The sequence below is a fragment of the Magnolia sinica genome, chromosome 3, assembly GCF_029962835.1.
Source record: "Magnolia sinica isolate HGM2019 chromosome 3, MsV1, whole genome shotgun sequence".
Classification (NCBI taxonomy): domain Eukaryota; kingdom Viridiplantae; phylum Streptophyta; class Magnoliopsida; order Magnoliales; family Magnoliaceae; genus Magnolia; species Magnolia sinica.
The window spans coordinates 94,491,649-94,515,848 of record NC_080575.1 but is presented as its reverse complement, the minus strand read 5'-3'; the positions used below and the strand labels follow the sequence as shown (position 1 = coordinate 94,515,848).

Below are 24,200 nucleotides of genomic sequence, written 5' to 3'. Positions count from 1 at the left end.
AATAATCTTAATTGGATGATCCTCACCATTGCAAAAAATTGACCATCTGATCAGAGGCCATTAAATGAACGGTTGAAATGAGTAGTTTTCCAAAAACAAAATGTATAATACAAAAAATTGAAGAATCTTAATTGGATGATCCTCACCATTGCAAAAAATTGACCATCTGATCAGAAGCCATTAAATGAACGGTTGAAATGAGTAGTTTTCCAAAAACAAAATGTATAATATAAAAAACATTGGAGATGCGGGGTATCGAACCCCGTACCTCTCGCATGCAAAGCGAGCGCTCTACCATGTGAGCTACATCCCCCATTAATTGAGTTTTAATCTCCCAGACTAATATTTCTTCTGTAGCTCTTTCTTGTGCTAATGAAATTGAATTACCTACTTAGTTACTCAGTATGTTTTTATTGTACTAAGTAAAGTTTTATGAGGTTTACCCATGCATCCATCCACTTTTTAGCTTATTTTAGGGGTTGAGCCCAAAACAAGCATATCCAAGGCTTAAGTGAGCCACAACACATGAAATAGTGGAAATAATGATTTCCACCATTGAAATCTTTATAAGGCCCATAATGATATTTATTTGTCATCCAACCTATTCATAAAATCTCACAAACATGGATGAAGGGAAAACACAAATATCAGCTCAATCTAGAACTTTGATGACCTCAATAAATTTTAAATGCTAAATGTTTAATTCACAATGTTTCCTCTGATGTGGTCCACTTGAGCATAGGATGTACTTCAATTTTTAGCTCAAGTCCTAAAATTATATGATAAAATGGATGGAGAAATTGAATAAAATATATAAAGCACAGTGGGCCCCATAAAGTTTACTCATTATGCCTAACATAGTGAGTTACTAAGTATTCCATCCACTTCATACACAAACTGCTTGGTAGAGGTATACACAAGTCGAATCGAGTCGAGCTTGGCATAGCTTGACCCGGCTCGACACTAGCTAACCCCAGCTCGAACTCAACTCAGTCCTCGAGCTTAACTGGCCAGCTCGGCTCGGTTCGGTCAGCAGCTTAAGCTAGTTCGAGCCAAATTCGATCCAAGATTGAGCCGAGCTCGCCTATGTAGCATTTTCACAAACACATGGATTGCATCTTCAAATTCTCACTATATGTAAAAGAACAATAGTGGTTTTACAAGTATTTCATCAAACAACTTGTAGGTAATATCAAAATCAAGAAAAAATGGTATTTGTTTCATATACATACCTTCCTTGCCACCGGCCGGTACTTCATTGAGTCATTGAGTCAAACACTTAGTGAGCAACATCAACATCAAAGTAATAGAGTCATGGTTTGATCTGAGTTTGATTCGAGTTAGGGTTCAATCTGAGTCGATTCGAACTTGGGCAAGCTCAAACTTAGTACGAAAAGTTTTCAAGCTAAAAAAAATTAGATGGACTTAAACTTAGTTTCAAACCGAGTTGAATTGAGCTTTTTCGAGCCAAGTCAAGCAAGCTAAGCAAGCTAACACGGTTCGTGTACAACCCTATAGCTTTGCTTGGTGACCCTATCACCATGGGTGTTTTCGTGGTAACCCAATGTGATGGGACTTGATTGGGCCATGTGCTATGATACATAGAGCCCGATCAAGTACACGTTCAACCTAACAACTTTCAACATGTTCTGTGTCGGTCCATCTTTGACAATGGTACATTGTCCAATCAAATCAAACCACGGCGGGTCATTATAGACATTGTGGTGACATAATCACAAAGCAATCCAAATGAAATTTGGAAGACCTAAGAGTTAGGTCCATCTAACCACCATGTATTGACAATCCCCTGATGTGGAGGTTGGCTATTGTTTTCTAGAGTATGGCCCACCATGTTGTTTTCATGTAATTTATTTGAGTATTAAATTTGAAAAAAAAATAAAAATAAAAATAAAACAAATAAAATAAACTGGTGAGACAGATAATTTTTTAAAAAATAAGGGACAACCATCTCAAAATCTCCAAAATCACATCTTTCTGCAGAGTTCTTGGATCAATCCAATGTTGGAATTCCACTTTTAACTGGGCCAACCTTATGAAGGGTCTGATGGTGGGCCACCCTGCAACTTTATAGGATGATCTTATTCTACAAAAGTTGCATAGGATGCAAAAAGCAATGAATGAAGAAAGAGGGTATTGTTTCATGACGGGATTTACTTCGGATGATGATTCATGCATGTTCATTCATAAATTGTACGCCTGACAGACACGTCATCCAAATCAAACGGTCGAGAAGTTGGGATCGAGTGTTTATAAGACTGAAATCTGGTCTGTTGGATGATCCTATCGTCTTAGTAAATGGAATTTATTGAATTTGGACCGTTTAAGGGCGTGTTTGGACAGGCAAATCCCTTGGGATTGGATTGTATTAGGGTGGATGGCTTCCTTTTCGATGTAATGATGGCTGCGTCAGTGGATTGCATGCCATCCCATGGGATTGTTATATCCAGTGAGACGGGTAGTGGCATGTTTGGACGGGCGGACGGGATTTGCCCCATCCAGCCCTTGTCGTGTTTGGACGGGCATGGATTGCAACGGATCCCATGGGATACACTACAAACAGATCCCGTCAGTTACGTGTGATGATCTTGTCCGTCCACTGCATATAAGTAAAAGCCACGTCTACAATCAGACGCGCCGCATCACCCAAACAACAAGAATGGAATTGCAACCATGGGTCTGTGTGTGAGGCCACATGGTTATATCTTTCATCAAACAGACTAATCTGGTGTAAATCATAAGTGATGAAATGATACTCAAATGATGAACCAAAAAACTCAGGCCGGCCACATCTCTAGCAATTATACATTATTTCCATTGGTGTGACCGATAAGAATCTTTGATCATATCTATATTTAGTATTTATGGTTTAAATAAGGGTTTTCACTTGATAGTGGATTTACATAAACAAACACAGTGGGCTCCACCTGGGTGTTATATACTCAGCAAGAAACAGGTGCGGTCGGCAATACCGGTCTCTCATTCGGACTACCATTCAGAGTGACCACTCCAACCAACTTCATAACTTGAATAGATCTATATACTGACAATGAGTATATGTTTTATTTATGTTGTCCATCTATTTTGGCCCCTCACTTTAGCCCATGAGCCCATAATTTTGACTTATCATTTTACGGTGTGATCCCAACAATTAGAGGGATATAAATCACAGGTGGACCACACCATGTGACAGTGATGTGATACATATGTAGCTCAAAATGTGGCAGCAAAAAATGTAACATATATGAGAATGACAAAAATGAAACCAGCTTTTCTTAGAGATAAGTCATGCAACAAAAAAATAATAATAATAAATTCACAAGTCACATATAAAAAGTTACAGCAATCCGTGTTGGGCTAGAATTTAAAAATAACAATCATTCCAAGCAAAAGAATAAAGGATCCAACCAGAAATGTACAGAATATCTCGCAATCTGATGGGAGAAGATCATCAGTCGACGTAGCCCTAGAAACCATGGCCTACATCGCCTACATCGTCTGTCGGATAGACGATGACGAAGAACGGCGGATGTCCAACTCATCAGAAAATGCGGCAACCTGAAACGCGTGAGATTCTGTGCGAGGAGTCGACGGTGCACAGGGCTTACTGAAGTGACCGTCCCAGCATGCAACAGCTTCCTTCCAGTTCTTAAAAGCACGATATCTCGCTTCTGAATAGCCCTCCACCTCCAACCGAGCGTCGTCCCATGTCAGATATATACCTGACCGACATCCCACCAAGATGACATAGTACTTCTCCTTTCCCATCTGCAATGACATGGACGTAATTGGCACTAGATTCGTATTTTGGAATATAATCTCGAACAATGTTTATATGTAGTCATGTTATATTGAAAAAATCTGGTAATAGTAAAATAAAACTTACTCCTTATTAAAGAAGGTAGGTTGTAAGTACGTACCTTTCCAAGCAACAGCAAGTGTGTGGTCTTATCTGTCTTAATGTGCATAATGCATGCATGCATGTGAAGCCATAAATGAAAGATGTTAATTATATATAAGTTGTCACCATCGCATTAGTCATACAGGTTTATACTGCGCATATACCACCGCGTAGTCTTAAAAAACCAAAAATAAAAATAAAAGGGTACGAAAAGAACTAAACAGTATGCGGAAATGAAGTGTATTAGAGTTATTACATGCCCAAGCAGAATATTAGAAAACACAACCCAAAGAAAACAACAATTCCTCAGATTGATCCGACACCTCCATCACCAAAGTGGTCACGAAGTGTTTTCTTCAACCACTCAACATGCCGCTGAGGTCACAGACTCACAAAGAACGATGTCAATTGCTTGTCCCTACTCAAGAGTTGACCAACCTTGATAAACTCTGAGTTGGTCAGGCCTTCGACCTTTTCTATTACATAAAGTACTTTGGAAGTGTGATTCACCTCTTTACCGAGGCCGAAATTTAGCATTGCATCTGCAACAGTTTGTAGAGAGGTGTCCAGTGATGCTTCAAAATCATGGATGGACTGTCCAGTGAAATTGGGATCGTTCTTGTGGAGTCTGTTACAAAATCATCTAAGAAGTCAACTGTATCATCCAGACCATCATCGAGCTCTCTCCACGCATCATTGAGCTCTCGTTGAAGACGATATGATGAAACAAATGCGGCCATACTCCTACTACCTTACACATAACGTCCCGTTGCCTGATCGGATCCGACGATAACTACAAGGTCATCCATCCTATCAATGCATTTCCCACAAAGTCTTTCAACACGCGGGTGAGACTGCAATCGTAAAATATCATTCGTAAAGTATGTAAGTATTACATACTAATGACTATAACATCATTTAAATTTCTGTAATTAATACCTTTAGATGTTCCTCCCAGACTTCATCAAGAGCCGTGACCACCATTTGCTCATTGTCACATCCAAACCCGCTAGCAGCCAACATATCCTTCACTGCATTATACTCTCTCTTGTAATACCTCGGATGGTTTGACATATTCTGCCACCTGAGGACTACATCAGTATGCTTTGTCACGGCTTCTGCAACAATTTGGTAGGCCTCATGTTTGAAACCATTGTCGGCCTTCCGTCTCAATGCAACTTGTTTGAGAAATACGTCGAACATAACCTGATCCATTTCAGTAGTCTATTTGATTTTAGGGGCTCGGGACAGAGGCTCTGTTAGGGATTTTGCCATTTTGGCGCGTGGCGAACTTTGGATTGGTACCACTAGTGTTTTGACCGGTGATTTGTTGGTGTCGAGCCTTATTACACATGAAGTCTGCCATACCACCTGAATACCAAGTACATATGATGTTTTGCATATGTCAATCAAAAATGTCAGATGACAAATATTATAACAGAATGAATAGCATAAATTGAACTGGTGAATCCAGGTGATGAATCTCCACAGGTCAGATTTGTCATCACCATAATTCTAATGTCAAGTATGTAACGTTTAATGAAATAAAATATCTCTAGAAATAAGTCATGGAAATTATTCACATCAACATAGACTATCTACTCCTACTATTTTGTTGTGCATCTCCCCTTATTCTGGTTGTAATATCATCACGCACGTGATTCCAAGCATCCTTCTCACGCTGAGTTGCTCGCAGCAACCATTGTTGTTCATCGTTCGTTGATACCTTGTGAGGCATTGGGTTACTCTCCCCATCGGCAACAGATATATCAGCGTATTCTCGATCTTCTGGAGATTCGTGTCCAGTACATATATACTTATGTAAGACACAGCAAATTATCACAATTTTAATTTGTGTGTGGTATTCATACTGCATGACGCTCTTCAAGATAGGGAATCTGCCTTTCATAACTCCAAAACAGCGCTCGATCGCGTTGCGTAACTGTGCATGTCGGTAATTGAACAGCTCCTAAATGTTGGCTGGCGCTCTCCTGATTCGATACTCCTGTAAGTGGTATCAAATACCCCAGTATGAAACCAAAAAACTAGGTGAATGTGCATATCCAGCGTTAACAACATAATATTTTCCTACGCATTAGATTCAATGTCCCATTGAGTGAACAATCAAAGAATTTAAGTAGATGAAATAGATTGACAGTCTCTTAACAGATAACTACTACCAAGTGGGACAAGCAATGGATCATCTGGCTGACTCAATGCATTGTGTAACACCCTCGCATCCGAAACAAAACCCTCCCAACTGGCCAATACGTATATGAAATTCATATCAAATGAATACGCCGTCAATATGTTTCGGGAGATGACCCTCTTCCAATTGCGGAAGCTTGGATGGTCGACTGCGGGCACCTACCATCAATTGCACTGACGCAATCCTAGATGCATTGGACCATATGTCATTTCGGCTAAAGTTGTAAATGATACAGTAGTGAAAAATATATATCTATAAATCTGACCCACCATACTTCAGTACCTGAAAGTAAACAGCCTAATTTGCGTTTGTCTGAATTTCAGAAGGAGTCGCTGGTCTAGCCTGTTTAATGAAAATGGGATACATTGATACAACTGCATCCAGTACATGGTGAAAGTGGTGACTCACTGTTTCACCAAATCGAATGAATCTATGACCAATGACACGATTTCGAACATTGTGTCCTAATGTGTGTAAAAAAATAACTATTTGTTCTTCAATACTCACACGTCGAGTATCACGCAACATTGTCTTTTCCCGTAGCTGGGTAAATAATTTGAAGAATGTTTCTCGATTCATCCTAAGTTGCGTGACACAATCTCAGTCACTGACTCTAATGATAGAGTTAATGAACCTGGTTCGCTCATCATCTCCATGATGAGCCGGCTGTTTGCACAAATAAGAACGACAGCATTCCCCAACAGCCGCTACACAAGCCATTACTGCCCGAGCAACCATAACCCTCTCCACCTCTTAATCTAAATCTTCACTCTCCATCCCCAACTAATAACCAATACTATCAGGTTCGTATGGTTATTCAACAATACAGTGAAAATCTATTGATTTACACTACATTATTAATCCTCAATGCTATTTCCCGAATGTGATAGCATCATGTAAATATAAATTATGAAAAGGACATCTTAATATAAGATACATATATATCACGCCTTCAACCTAAAAAGTGAAACATGATTCAACAGTCAAGAAACAGTATCCTCAATGTTAATCTTAAAGATGCATGCATGCCATCAAAACCTTCTTAAGGTTACATTGTATGATACCATCAAAACCTTCTTCAGGTTATACTGTAGCATGTATGTGCTATCTGATCAACTATAAGGTTATTTCCAACAAGATAAATAGGAGTGTATTTATCAATATAAAACGATTCCTTTTACACCAAAAAGGTCTATTTATAGAACATTTTATTGAAAAGTTGATTAACGTTAACCAAATCACCAAAGTTATCCTTGATGACCTGATGTGGTACCATTTAATTAGGTCATATGCTCTTGCTAGATGTCAATGCATATTTAGAAGGAAAGTGAGTGCGTGAGGTGCACCTTAGTCCCTTGATATGATCAATTCCATCATGATCTATATGTTATATCTACACGGTCCCTTTATTTTACGAGATTATTTAAAGGCATGGCCCTCAAATTGAAATATATTCATTACTCAAGTGGAACACACCGTAGGAAGTAGAGGGGATTGAACCTGCCCTTAAAAACTTCATTGTGGGCTCAGAATTTTGGGATCAATGTAATATCTGTGATTTCCCTTTGTATTGGTTAGTGTGACCTTAAAAACAATTTTGGTTGGCACATAAACATCATAGTAGGCTGTAAGAAGGTTTCAACGGTGAGCTTCTTATCCCCATTGCTTTTTATGGTGTGGTGTGGTCCACTTAAAACCTATGCAGAGTTATCACATTCATTAAGACCATAAAAATCAACGTTTATATAAGCAATTTCTACTCACGATGACAGAGACTCAAGCTCCTATGCAGAGTTAAGCTAACAAGGTGCTGATGCAGGACCCTTTTTCTCCTGCAGAATTTTTTTTTTTTTTTTTTTAAAGGAACAAAAAAAGTACACATATATGACCTTACTTATGGTTTGCAGATTCTGCAATTTGCAGATATCTGAATCCTCACCAGTGCTGCAGTGCTAGGCCCTACCAATGCACTACTAGAAAAGAAATAACTCAACATTTATCGTATACACTGCACATATGTGGATTGAATGAAGTTGGATAATCTTCAAACCAAAAATACTATATTTGTCATATAAATTAATCACCAAATAAAAAATAAAAAAATACATTACTTCCTATATGTGTATAAACCTAAGAGCAAACCTCTTCCATAGCAAACTCAATGTGAAGAGACCTACAACATTTACCATCCATCCTATAACAGTGATGCACATATTATGAGAGAAACCATATCAGATATGTATGACTGATCCCAGAGATGAGACCAATGATCTTCAAGGAAAACCAACCATGCTGCGAGTTATAAAAAACATTACACGAAAACAAGATGACACCTTAGCTTAAAGGTGAGAAAAGAAGTTCCATGCTAAAAAAGGAATCCATCTGCATAAATCTGTTGAGATATACCATCTGCATAAATTCATAACTGGATTCCAAACTAAACCAAGAACGACAAATCCTGTTGAGATATACCAATGTAACATTCCAACTAAGTATATGGAAATTCTTAGAAGAATAAATCAATTGCAAATAGGTCAGGAATCTCCACTATATGTAACATTTCAAATGATACAGGTGCACAGAATATTCAGATTTGTCAAACTCAATGTGAAATTAAAAAATGGGCACAACCTGATATCATGTCATTTGATATATGAAAAAACAAAGCATTGACAGATATCATCAAATGAAGATAGGATTGCATCAAAATCGGATGTGTAAATGTCATTTTGGTTCATCAAAATTCATAACTGGATTCCATGGAAGACAAAGAACAAAAAATCCAAATGATACATGCAAATCTCACATTATTATTCTCAGAAGATCTGTCTAGAAAACGCAACTTCATGCATCTCAAATAAAACCCAATAAATCACAAACATTCATAACTGGATTCCAAACAAAACCAAGAACAGCAAATCCTGTTAAGATATTCCAATGTAACACTCCAACTAAGTACAGGAAAATTCTCAGAATAACAGAAGATTGTAAGTAGGAGTGGATTTTACTCTGTATGTAACATTCCAAATGATACAGCTAGACAATTTCAGATTTGTCAAACTCAATGTGAAATTAAAAAAACAAACATAACCTGATTTCTCACATTTGATACATGAAAAAACAAAGCATTGACAGATATCATCATCTGAAGATAGGATTGCATCAAAATGTGATGTGTACATGTCATATTGATCTGAAACATTCATAACTGGATTGCATGGAAGACCAAGAATAGGAATTCCAAATGATACATACAAATCTCCAATACAACCATTATCAAAATAACTGTCTACATAATGCAACTTTATGCATCTCAAATACAACCTGATAATACAAGTCCAAAGATAAAAACCATTTGCCCGTACTCAATATGATCCCAAAAATTCCATAGACTATAATATAAAAAATCCATATTAAAAAACATCATGAGAAGCACTACAGCCCTTAGAAAAGGCACCAGTTGTGGGGAAGAGGAGTTTTGATATCAGGAAACATGATACAATACATATAATAAACATACTGACAAACAATACTGAAAGACAAAAAGGCTCCAGGTTTGGAAAATGTCATGTTTTATAATAGGATTCCGATGCAATCCTTAAACATCCATCTGAGATCCAACAGAAAATCCATATGAGAGTTACCAACAACAGAAAATCCATCTAAGATGTTACCAACAATGAAAAAATGCAAGAAAATAGATATACCAAGAACAGAGAATCCATCTTAGATACACCAAAAAATCCATCATATAATATACCAATAACTGAGAAACCATCTGATATATACCAATGTAACACTCCAACTATGTAAATAGAAAATATCAGAACAACAGTCTATTGCAAATAGTATGAAAATCTCAACTTCATGTTACATTCCAAGCCAATAGTCCCATCTCAGAAGGAGATATCAAACTCTCCACTTTAATTTGCTTTGAAAATCATTCTTACAATAGTAGTATATAAATATCCACTGTTATGCAACCCGAATAAAACCTAAATGAAATAGATTGAAAGATATTTAGATTTGTCATATTCATTCAAACCAAAGATTAGTTGCGGGAATTTGACTTCCTCTAATTTAATATATGAAAGAACAAAGCATGAACAAATATTAGCAAATGAAAATAGCCTTGATGAAACTGTAATGTCTATATGTACTTAAAATCAGGTTGTGTCTGTTTACATAACATTCTCAATTGAACAATATACAAATGTCCACATTAATTTGCAAATAACTCACTCTAATGTCAGGCCAGTCTACAAATCTACAATTTTAACAACTTAAATATAACCCAAATGATACATGTTCAAAATATTGATGTTTCTCTCTACTCGATGTGATCCCAAAAATTTCAAAAAATATCTTAAAACAAATCTATATTAGAAAACATGTTGAGAAACACTACAACCTACCAAAAAAGGCTCTAGAAGTGGAAAACAGGAGTTTTGATAACAGGATTATGATACAATCCATATGAAAGACATACATAGAAACAATACAGCAAAACAAAAAGGCTTCAGACGATCGAAACTTGATTTTCGATAACAGGATTCTGATTTAGGTGATGAAAATCCATCTGAGATCCAATAGAAAATCCACCCCTGAATTACCAATATCAGAAAATCCATCTGAGATCTATCAATAACAGAAAATCCAGCAAAAGATATACAAACAACAAACAATCCATCTTAGATACCCCAGAAAATACATCTAAGATATACCAACTACAGAAAATCCATCTGATATATACCAACCATAAAAAATTCAACAATAGATATACCAACAATAATAAATCCACCTGAGATACACCGAAAAATTCAAATGAGAATTACCAATAACAGAAAATCCATCTGAGATATACCAACAACAGAAAATCCAACAATAGATATACCAACAACAAAAAATCCACATGAGATACACTAGAAAATCCATTCAGGTTATACCAAGAACAGAAAATCCATCCGAGATATACAAAGAAGAGAAAATCCTTAAATATCAGATGGATTTTCTGTAGTTGATCGAAAATAACATTATAACTCAAAAATATCCCTACATATCCACCCCCGTATATATCATTTCTTCAATGAACCTGTCGCCGCTAGACGCATAGGCCAACTCCATCTCGGGGGTCAAACAGAGGCTCAACTCTTGAGTTCCAATGCATCACTTATGCAACATAGATAATGATATTTGAATGTTGTCCGTATTAATGCATTAAACATGAGTGAGATTATACTAAAATAGCATATCATACTCCAGAAAGAATTAAGTTAAGTAAGCGGAAGACTGAATTTAATATAAAAAGTATTAAATAGTATAGTTACGTGTTTCATAACCTCCAGAGTATGATCATATAGCCGGGCTGAATATATATACAAGTGTTGTTTCAAACTTACAAAATGCTAAAAATGTAAATGTAACATCCTGGATTTTTCACTATTTTGGATTTTCAAACATCCTTGAAATTTTCTTTTGTAATTAGCTTATAATATCACTTACTGACCATTAGCACTCAATGTTAGTTGTACACGGTTGGTACCAGTAAGAACCGCACAAGTCCGATTAATCAACTGTTGGAAGCCAACGAATCCGCCTGGATCTTGACTAATAGACCAAATCAACTCCATTACTCTTTTAGCCTAAAACCGACGGTTCAGAGTAATCATGACCAAATCTCCACTTTCACCAGTTATAAATGGGTCACACTATGAACATAGTTAATCCAAACCCTAATCATTGCCCACGAGAAATCTCACTACCAAATTCATTCTAGAAATACCCCGATTCTCTGAACAAGCTATAGACTGCTCTTTGGTGGGCCATTAGTTCCAAAACTATAGAATAATGTCCGTCTTACTGGGCTTGACGTCTATCGCGGGAGTCAGACCTGGGTACTGCATAGAACCGCTTAACTTGAGCCAAAGGACGAGTGCATAAGAAGCGCAAATACCCTAAAGAAAGGAGCTAGAACTTAAGTGAATTGGGCCATCCATTCTTATGCAAAATTGAGGATTTCGGACCGTCGGTTTACGACCAAACTTCACATATGGAGTGAGGATATTTTCCTACTCATATCCGTATAGCCGCGGCCCCGATTGACCATTGGAGACCGTTGAACAGACTTCTCATCATATCTGTCAATTGGCGCATCCAAATGGTCGGCCGATCATATCCATACGTAGATCATTATTAGGGTTAACTATCCTACGGTGTATATTGACTTGTACACCCCATAGTGGGCCCTAGAGGTTAGAAAAATCCTCCCATAGGTTAGTATAGTAAAAACCCAACACTTGGGGCCATTAGCACCAAATCTGGCATTATAAAAGGGCCTCATTTGGGGCACCCCTCTTCCCATACGATTTTCCATCTTCAAAGGGGAGAAAGAGAGAAAGAGGGAGAGAGTAAAGAGAGAAGAGAGAGAGCAAGGAGAGAAAAAGAGAGTGAAGGAGAGCAAGGGTGGATCATAGATCGAGGTGGGCCCAAGGAAACTCAATCTTGCAACTCCTCATCCCTTCTCCAAAGGAAAACCTTATACCACAACCACAAGAATCGTTCCGTTAATCGTCTACGTAAGATCTCTCAACCTTTTTTCTTAAAACCCTTGTGTTGAGAAGGGATCAGCATGGATTTCTAACATGCAAATGTGTGCTTTAGGGATTCCGGCCGATCGACCCCAAATTCACCCTCCTAGGTTGTTTCCAAGATCTCAACGATCCATAGGTGCGGACTATTATCCTTAGGTGGTCTAGCACCAACTATACTATGAGCCTAATGATTTTGATTGCTTGAATGATGTATTTGGAAATTCTAGAGAAAACTTAGGAATTGTATGTTTAGTTTGAAATTGCACGGAATGGTATGTTTGTTTAGTTCTCACATGATATTGTTCTTACCTCTCACATGATTTGCTACAATGGTTGAATATATGTCCATGTCTTACTTGATTCCTCATATGATGTGCCCTATAACATGTATGATCCATTGATTCTTGTGCATTTTAGTTCTAAGAGATGTAGGAAGTGCATAACTTCCTCACCAACCTACACCACACACACACACACCTTGTTCGTGATATTGTTAGCTTTGCTTGCTAGGAGAAATTGGAATTGTATGTTGAGAAAAATGAGAACATGATGTTGTTTATGCTAGTTGATACATTGATAATTGGCATGTTATGGATCACCATCCAAACCTTTGGTTTGGTCAAGAATTTGAGGAAGTGAAGGTGGTCCCGCTGGTAGGACTATCCTGAGGCTAAACCCATGGATTTGGGTGAGGGTGTACGGGTGATAGTAGTTAGACTATATGGGTCACTTGTACCCAATGTTGTCTATCACGTGCTTGCCTGACTCGTGTGGTCTAACCTATTTACTGACCAACCTTGATTGTTAACCCTGTTTGCTCACATATGTATGGAACCTGGAACACCCTACAACCGTTGTAGCCCATCGATAATCAAATTAAAACTAGTCCACCGCCTCGTGAGCCGGGCATGGTAGAATGGGACACTGTGTCCGAGCTGTCGGCCTATACTAGAGTGTCGGGCCTCCCCGTAGTGATCGTAAGCGATCCTTTTCTCTCGATACTCCCCATGTGCTTGAAGTCGAGGATGGAGAACTCGATGGGATCAAGTGTAACGCCCTGAAAATCGGGGGTCGTGCATATACTCGACTCTCGAGTTCCCGAGGTCACTTATAGCCGATTTTCATTAATATGCGATCCAATCTAAATGCGCAACCTGGAATCTCCTGGAACATTAAGTACATCCACACAAGTCCACTGAAATGAAAGAGACTGAATACAAAAATATATATATATATACATGTCCAAAAGAATACATGGGTCGCATAAGATGCTACCCAACAAAATCGCAAAAGAATAGTATGACCAAAAAGAGTAAAACTGAGCCCCTGCTCAGCGATCCAATCCAGCCTCTCAAGCTGGCGGAGAACCGTCTATCAACTGGAAGTAGGACAGCTCGTCCTCCTCCTCGAAGCTCGCCTCACCAGGCTCCTCCAGTCCCGAGTCACCTGCATCTATGAATGGGTCTGGTTGGTGTTTTAAAACACCGTCCCAGAGTGGGAGTGAGTGATCAACTCAGTGGGTGCTATTAGTCTTAAGTTATCACAGGCATCAATTATAATATGATCTTAATGAAAAGTAGACAATCACATACGTCTAAGTAATCTTATTAATGTGCATGTATGCAACATGACATGATGCATGCCCTCACCACAACGCTCCCTCGTGCGACACCATCTAACGATCGCCAATGCCAACACTCCCTCAGTGCGACCTCGACTGCCGAGTCGCCACCCTAACTAATGCGATGCAATGATCGTGTTAGCCATGTGATTAGTTAGGTCCATTCATCCAGCAGATTTGAGAATCTGGTACACCCCACGTATCAATGCCCTAAACGAGTTGCGAGGCCAAGACCCCCCAATGCGTGAGGCTGAGACCTCGCGGTCCGTGATCCCGTCGGGTTCCTCATCCCGGACTTCAAGCACATGAGGAATGCCATGAGAAAGGGATCGCTCGCGGTCACTACGGGGAGGCGCGGTACCCCAGCATAGGCCGACAGCTCGGACACAGTGTCCCATTCCACCATGCCCGGCTCACGAGGCTGTGGACCAAATTTCAAGTGGATTATTGATGGGCTACAACGGTTGTGGAGTGTCTCAGGTTCCATACAAGTGTGAGCAAATAGGGTTAACAATCAAGGTTGGTCAGACAGTAGGCTAGACCACACGAGTCAGGCGAGCATGAGGCGTGTGACAACGGGCGCGAGGGTCTCATGTAGTCGAACTACAGCCACCCGCACACACCCGCCCAAACGCATGGGTCTAACCATAGCATAGTCCAACCGATGGGACTACCGTCACTTCTCAAATTCCTGACCAACCCAAGGATAGGAATAGAGACTCATAGCATGCCAACTACCAAAGTAACATCAAGCATATTCAACACCATGCTCTCATGTTGCTCAACATACAATTCAAATTTCTCTAACAAGCAAACTATTAACATTATGAATAAAGTGTATGTGTGTGGTGTGGGTTGGTGAGGAAGTTAACACTTCCTCCATGTTGAGAAATCATGTACACAAGAGTAATGAAATCATACGTAATATGAAGCAAACAACGTATAAAAATCAACACGGCATGAGCATATGATCATCCATGCATTAAATCATGTGAGAAACATAAACGACATCATGAGAGAGAGCTAAACATATAAATCCATACTATTCCAACCAACATACAATTCCTAGGATTTTCCTAGGCTTTCAAATATAACATCCAAGCAATCAAAATCATTAATCTCGTATTAAAATTGGTGCTAGGCCACCTAAGAATAATAGTCCGCACCTCCGGATTGTTGAAGGCTTGGAAGACGACCAAGGAAGATGGATTTTTGGGGTTGAACGGCCGGAATCCCTAAAGCAAGCATTTGTATGTTAGAATCCATGCAAATCTCTTCTCCACTCAAGGGTTTCAAGAAGAAAAGATGAATGATCTTACCTAGACGGTCATGGAATGAATGGTGTAGTTGTGGTGGAGAGCTTTTCCTTGAAGAAGAGGTAGGGAGTTGTAAGGTTGGGCTTCCTTGGGCCCCACCATCAACAACACCCTCCTTCACTCTCTTCTTCCTCTCTCTTTCTCCTCTTTTCTCCTCTTTCTCTTCTCCTTTTTCTCTCTTCTCTCTTTCCTTCTCTAGGGCAAAATCGTATGGGGAGAGAGAGAGCCCAAATGAGGCCCTTTTATAATGCCAGATTTGGTGGAAATGGGCCTAAGTGTTGGGTTTTTACTATACTAGACCTATGGGAGGGTCTTTTCAAGATCTAGGGCCCACTATAGGGTATACATATTGATATACACCGTAGGATAGTTAACCCTAATGATGATCTACGTATGAACATGATCGGCCCGCCATTTGGATGCGCCGATCGACAGATATGATTAGAAATCTATTCAACGGTCACCGATGGTCGATCGGGGCCACGACTATACGGATATGAGCAGGGAAATATCCTTACTCCATGTGTGAAGTTTGGTCGCAAACCGACGGTCCGAAATCCTCAACTTTGCATAAGAGTGGATGACTCAATTCACTTAAGTTCCAATTCCTTTCTTTAGGGTATTTGCGCTTCTCATGCACTCGTCCTTCGGCTCAAGTTGAGCAGTTCTGGACACTACCTAGGTCCGACTCCCGCGATAGACGTCGAGCCCAGTAAGACGAACATTACTCTATAATTTTGAAACTAATGGCCCACCAACGAGTGGTGTAGAGCTTGTTTGGAGATTCGGGGCAGTTCTGGTGGCCCTCTGGCCACGAAACTAATAGAATAGGTGCTCCATGGCCCGATGAAGGGCCACACAAAATTTGGGGACGATCGGATCTGGAGTTTGGTCGCACGGGCCCGATTTGCGATCAACGGTCACCGTTCCACGATCGGGTCCCAGAGTTCGTGGACAAGTGTAGGAAAATTCATTAGACCTCCTCTGAAAATGTAGAAGAGATCCGATGGCTGGATAGCCTTGTATCTCAGCTTCATTTGCGAGCGCCAGATTCCGGTCCTGGCATAAGTGGGGTGCATTTAGTCAGTGCCAGATCCCACTTCTCGGTGTCCACTAGGTTCGTGGTCCGCGATGGTCCACAAGCCCAGTGAGCTTTATGGTTTCCTAAATTTTTAGATTTTTCTGACCCGGGCTGTCGCTAGGTGTAAACGGTCATCTGGCTTAGAGGCCCACACCAGGTTCTATCAGGACCCGTCTGGCCTAATTAATTGAGTTAATCTTGGTCTAATTTATTTGTGATACCTCACTACGAGTAGCTTAAACGAACGGTTTTGTGGCAAATCCTATGCGGAACGCCCCAGGACACTGTTCTGGTTAGGTGGGACGTTACACTACACCTGATGTTCAAGTGTTCGGGCGGATTCATTGGCTTCCTACGGCTGATTAATCGGACTGGTGCAGTTCTTTACTGGTACCACCCCTGTATAGACTAACATTAAGTGTTAAAGGTTAATAAGTAACATTATAAGTTAATTAAATAAAAAAAAAATTAATGGAATTTTGGAAATCCAAAACAGTGAAAATTCAAGATGTTACATCAATGATCGCAGAGTCTCGGCCTCACACGTTGGGGGGTCTTGACTTCGCCACCAGCTCAGGGCATTGATACGTGGGGTGTATCAGATTCTCCAACCTTCTAGATGAATGAACTTAATTAAGAACTTAGCTAACACGACCATATTGCATCGCACTAATTAGGGTGCGACTCGACAGTCGAGGTCGCTCTGAGGGAGTGTTGGTCATACGCGATCATTAGATGGAGTCGCTCGAGGGAGAGTTGTGGCGAGGGCATGCATTATATCATCCGTCATGCATGTGCATTAATAAGATTAGTTAGGTGTTTATGATTGATTATTTTTCATTAAATTCATATTATAACTGATGCTTGTTACAACTTAAGACTAATAGCACCCACTGAGTTGATCACTCACTCACACTCTGGGATAGTGTTTTGAAATACCAATCAGACTCTTTCATAGGTGCAGGTGATGCAAAGTATGAGGAGCCTGGCAGCGCGAGTCTTGAGGAGGAGGACGAGCTGTCCTACTTCCAGCTGATGGATGGTTCTCCACCTGCCTAGTAGGCAGATTTGGATCGCTGGGTGTTGGACTCAACTCATTATTCATTTTGGACATATTTTTGTGATTTTGTTAGGCAACGCCTTATGCGACCATTTTGCATTCTTTTGGGCGTGTATATATATTTAGCCTATTTTATTTCAGTGGACTGGTTGTGGTTGTGTTTCATGCTTTAAGAAATTTCATACTGTGCATTTAAACCTGATTAATCATAAAACAATAAAATTGATTATAAGTGGCACTCGGGAACTTGGGAGTCGAGTGTATGCATGACCCTCAATTTCCAGGGCATTACAGTAAATATTCAACTAATCCAGTATCCCTGTAATCCCATCGAAGCAGAACAAGGTCAACGAGGACCCGCTTGATAGTGAAATATAGGAGAATTCTTCCTCCTCGTCCATGAAGTCCATTTCAGCTGCATAGACTCCGCCATTACCTACATCTACAACAGAGTCTGGGTGGTGTTTTAAAACACCGTCCCAGGTGGGAATGAGTAGCTAATTCAGTGGAACTATAAAGCAAAGGTTAACATGTTACCAATTCAGTCAAGTAGTAATGATAAAGCAATACAACAATCATATCATAAGTACTCTTGTTAATGCAAGAATGGAATGAGATAATGATGCATACCCTCGCCTGCACTCCTTCAGTGATATCATCTCACAATCACAGCATGCACCACTCCGGACACGTGCACTTCCTCGCCAAAGCACCGTGTAATGCGGATGCATGATCGTGTTAACCAAGTTCTTATTTAAGCTTATTCATACAGCAGATTCGAGAAGTTAAGGTACCTCCCTTTATATCATTTACCCAAATAATAATCCATCTAGGGTCATCAGTCCTAGTTAATCACATACGATATGCAAGTTCGCGAGTTTATACCATAGGTTGCTACGGGGGGCTTGTCACCTCAGCGTAGGCTTAATTCACACTCGAGGTCACTACCACCAACGCCCTACCAACTGGCAGTCTATTTTCGAAGGCTCGTCACCAACCCGACTGGGGACCATAACCAGGCTGCGCTGGGGTACGCTTATTTCATACTCGAGGTCATTACGGAAAGGCCCGTCACCTTACCGTAGTCTCAAAGTATAGTCGAGGTCACTACGAGAGGCTCGTCACTTGATCGTAGGCCGACAGCTTGAATATAGTATCACATACCACCGTATTCAACTCACGAGTTTAGTTTACTCACTGGTCACTACAGGGAGGCTCGTCGCCCCAGCGTAAGCCGACAGCTCGACCACGGTGTCCCATACCATCATGCTCGGCTCATGAGTCTTAGCGGATCGTGGTGCCAAGGTTAAACGGGCTTTTCACTGGTAAGGTTGGTACCTTAGGTTCAAGCAGTAGCGTCCATAAATGGTGAACATACATTGGGTCAATCGGGTTACTTGAGAAGCTCGACTGGTACGAGCATACGTTGAATTAATCGACATGAAGTGCATATGCACTCCTCGTGGCCTAGCTACTGTTGATAACCAGCGTACGACTCGGATTCCTTGAACGTATCCGTCGTGGTGAAGACAGTTCGACTACCGATTGTAAACCATTACCGATTGTCTGGACTACATCGTAGCCCCAATCACACTTCAAATACAATAGACATTCATATGTGCTAGTCAAAACAGCATGTAGCAACCAATTCAAATATAAATCTCATATAAGCATTTCAATGAACACATAGAGTACATGTTATTATACATAGGCATTCATCCATAAATCACATAGTAGCAAGATAGATTACATGAAGAAAATTGTAACTATAAACAAGGTAATTGAGAATCTCATCTCAATGGCCTCATTAAATACATTTCAGCAAGCATTTACTCATTCAGGCATTTTATCAAATACTTAGGCTACCCTTTACCCAATTTATAAACTAGGTTAGTTACTGCATATATTATAGCAAATCATCACACATAGTGATCATAATACTGATGACAACCATGAATCCTACGTTTACAGTCATGACGAACACAAATCATAATTTCAAATTCATTCGATCATTTCAACGAACACATGGAATGCATCTTTATATTCAACATAGTTCACATATGTATAATATATACAAAGCATCGTAACTAGGATCATATAGCAACAATCAAGTCAGACATAAATCATTAGCTGACATTGAAAGCCTTAAAAACTATAACCTAAACATTTATAGTCCGCACCTTTCGCCGGTAAACCCGTATCGAGCTCGATTTGAACACTACGTCTTTATCTACGGCACAACGGCTACCTGAATCACGAAATAGGTTAGCTATTTCGTCGATTCATCTATTTAAATTCCTAAAACAAGATTAGGGTTAGGATTTCTTACCCAAATCAAGGTTGTATTCGACGGTGTAGCTAGATGTAGAGGCGATTCAAAGCGTGGAGTAGCAGGAAGGAACCATGACAGCAAACTCTAAGGACCTCCCTTCGATCTCCACTCCTTTCTCCCTTTTTCTCTCCTCTCTCCTAGGGTTTAGAGAAAATCGTATGGAATAGAAATGGGGTGGGTTTAGGCCCTTATATAAGCCCAAAACTGATGGTAATGGCCCCAGGGCCATGGTATACTTAAGTTATAGCTAAAGAGTGGTTGTTTCGGTCCAATGGGGCTCATCTGGAGGCCCATTTCCTACATACAGTCTGAGAAAAGTTCCCTGACATCAGATCTAGGTTAGGTTAAGATTTCGGTCCAATCGGATTAGTGGATCGACCGAGGAGGACCTGTTTTAGTTCAACGGTCATCGACACTCGATTAGGGCTATAAGTACACTGACAGGTGTTGGAAATTTTTCCTGATTTGAGGGTGTAGTTGGGTCAGAATCTGACGATCTGAAACCTTAAATTTGGTCTGTAAGCTAACGGCTTAAATCACTTAAGTTTAAGTTCATTTTCTAAAGATATTCACGTTTCTCACGCACTTCACTTGGGGCTCAAGTTGTGCGTTTCTGAACACTATCTGAATTTGATTTTCGAGATGGTTGTCAAGCCCAGTAAGGCGGTCATAACCGTATAGTTTCGCTGTAATCGGACTTTCGACGCGCGGTCTAAGTCCGATACGGAGTTTTGATGTGCTCCCGAGGGCAACTGGGTTTTAAGATTGCTCGTAGGTTTTTAAGTAATGTTGAGTTAGCGATTTTAATGGTTTTGGGTCTTCTAGTTTGTATAGAAAGTAGTTCAAGCCAAATCCATCGATCGTTTAGTTTAGTACTTAACCAAATTCTGCCCTAATTAAGATAGAATAAAGTCCTAAGGCAGTTCTATGCCCCTTTTTTGCACTGTTAGTTAGTATATTATTTTAATTATTTTTCTAGTAGTTCTTCATCAAGTTTACTTTATTTCCACCAAATTTTATTAGATTTCATATTCTAGAAAAATTCTAAAAATTCTAGACGTAGCAGCTGTTCGAACGAATAAATTTTGGACAGTTCTCACAACAACCTACATTTAAGTATATTAAGATTTTTATTATATTTTTCTCTTATTTTTATATGAAACTAGACTTATCAAGCTTCAATATGGCTTTTAAATCACGTAAATTAAAATTATAATGAGAGAGATATGACTTTTTGAAGTCGTTCAAAAAGTGCAGAAAATCTACAGCGAGGGTCCACCAAAACGTGGTGCATCGGCGGCACGCCGCGGTCAGCACGGTGGCGCCGCGGTCTGCTGGACTACGGGCGGTGCCGCCGTGCTCGCCTGGTGATGGTTCTGCCACTTCTTTCCTTGAAATGGGCATATCTTCCACTTCGAAATGAGTTATACGACGTGCCATATATGAATTTGAGGTAGGAAAAGTTGATCTATCCAAATAACCTATTTATTTTGTAAGATTCCATAAGTTTAATGGTTAAAAACCCATTTTATTTATAAATTTACTATTTATAGTAAATTTTAATTTAAGTATTGTTTTTCATCATTTAAACTTTAGGATTAGTGTCTAATATGAAAGTACTTTGAAAATTTTGAAAAATAAGGTGGTGAAAGGTGAGATTTTAAAGGGAATAGGTTGAAAAGGGATTTTAAACTTTGGGAATGAGTTTTTGAGAAGTCAATAGGGTGTTATGATCGACCCATTGCCTAAGGACGTCTATCACCAAGTTGGTAAAATTTCAGGATGTTATAGAGGGCCTGTCTAGTCGATGACAAAGGGTTAAAACAGAAGGATTGCATACAAAACCTTCATGCCCCTCTCAAGAGCAACAGAAATCAGGCGTTACTGGAACATGCAACACAAAACCGGCCATTATCAAAGCTCAACCACCATAGCATAGAACCTACCTCAGCCAGATAACCCGGTCAGTTCGCGATGGCTAGATCCGGTCATCTAAAGACCGCCATCGCGACCTGATGGTGGTTCTTATAACTCCAACACCCGCCAAAAAAACTGACTCCCACCATCATCTCTCCCGCCAAACCCCAAATCCCTACCCCTTGTAAACGCAAGGGCTATCTTCGTACAATTACCAAGCAATTAGGGTGGATGGTTGTGAGAAGGATCGCAATCCCGAGTTGGATCCACAGGATTTCGCATGTTGCAGCGAAATACCCCCAATCCATCGAGAAATCCAGTAACGAAATCCCCCATCCATCACGAAATCCATCCGAATCCAGCCTCCAATCCCATCCCACTTCAATCTCGCGCTGCCTAAACAGACTGCAATACAGACAGGGGTGGATTCGAGAAACCAATCCAACCTAATACCTCCTACTCCAGCGCGGGTCGCCCGTCCAAACACGCCCTTAGTGGTCCATTGGATGTCATAAAATCGACAATGCATGATAACGTTTGGACGTAACTTCCTGTTTTATAGTACATCGTAAGTAGGCCAACAATCTGGACGGTTGATCTGTGGTAAAATTTTGCCATGTTTATAGTTTATGAGTGCATGCATATGATCTATCACACTCTGCTAGAGTAGCGTAGTTTCTTTATATTTTAGCCATTTAAGCTGAAGTGGATCCCCAAGTTTGAGCCGGGCCAACCAAAGAGAATTAGAAAGGTGGGTAATGGTAATAGTTGGACCACAGTTTTCGAAATGGTAGTGAGTCATCCGCCTGACACGTGGCACATTTGCATCAAAATATGTACAATCAAAATCGTCCATATCGAAAACCACTTCGATCAAATTGTCCTAACCATCCAACAGTAACAAATGGACGGTTTAAAATAACTCTGTCAACTCTCCAAATTCGACACGTGAAATCAGACAGTTCGGACGGTCGGATGAGTTGTCCTGCGGTGGATCAGGCGGATGTCTCAAGATGGTGGTGAACTAACACCTTTCCACTCGAAGAGAAAAGAGGAATTACATAGACGAATTTCTCACAACACCTTGTACGTAGACCACTGTGATGTCCATGTAAAATCCACTCCGTCCATTAGGTGAAACAGATCATGTTAGTACCTCAAAAAAAAATCATGCAAATCTGAAGGTCAAGTGGGCCACACCACAGGAAAAAGAGGGATGGAGGCTGCCACCGTTGAAACTGTCATGAGCCGACCATCATATTTATATTCCATCCAAACCGTTCAAAAGGTGAATACCACAAGGATGGAGGGAAGACACGATGTTAGCGTGATTGCAAAACTTCTGTGGTTGTAAAGAACGTTTCAGTGGTGCGCGTCACCATCCTTGCTGATTCCTTCTCCATGGCCCACATGAGTATTGCATCTGCCTTATACTATTTTTGGCACGAGGGAGTGAAATCACAAAGACGTAAGCATATTGCCGGGTGTGGCAGGATCCGATCAGCCCACTTGCCGCTGTCCCAGGTGAGGCCCACCCAAAGGGAGTGGATTAAGTGTTACTCTGGTAACACCACCATAGTGTGCGCTTCCCTTATTGTGGGGCCCACCTTGATGTATATATTGTATATCCATGCCGTCCATCAGTTTTTACAGATAATTTTAACACGTGGTCCAAAAAATGAAGCAAATCAAAATGTTAGAGTGGACAAAACCATAGGAAACAGTGGTGATTAAAAGTCCACCGTTAAAAACTTTATAAGGACCTATTGTAATGGTTATGTACCGTCCAATCTATTGGTAAGACAACGGAGACTTGGTGAAGGGAAAATACAAAATTCAGCTTGATGTAGAACTTTGGTGGCCTAGGAGGTTTTTAACGGTGGACATTCAATTCCTAATGTGTTGTCCGCTTAGATTCGCTTCATTTTTTGGACACCATTGAAAATTTCCTGGGCCGCAGAAATTTTGGATCAATAGATATTTGTGTTTCTATGAACAGGTTGGATGGAAAATAAACATGTCTGTGGGCCCAGGGAGGTTTCATCGATGGTGGAAGTCATTATCCTCACTATTTTCTATGGTGTGGTCCACGTGAGTTTTTAAAGTGTTTCAATTTTAGGCTTATTTCATAAAATTATCTGAAAATACGGATGGA

At 40.1% G+C, this 24,200-nt stretch overlaps 1 non-coding gene across 1 annotated transcript; it reads right to left on the bottom strand.

Annotated features, from left to right (window-relative positions):
• Positions 1-240: 240 nt before the first annotated feature.
• TRNAA-UGC (transfer RNA alanine (anticodon UGC)) lies at positions 241-313 on the bottom strand. Its single transcript has one exon. It is a non-coding gene; the product is annotated as a tRNA-Ala (tRNA).
• Positions 314-24,200: the final 23,887 nt, after the last annotated feature.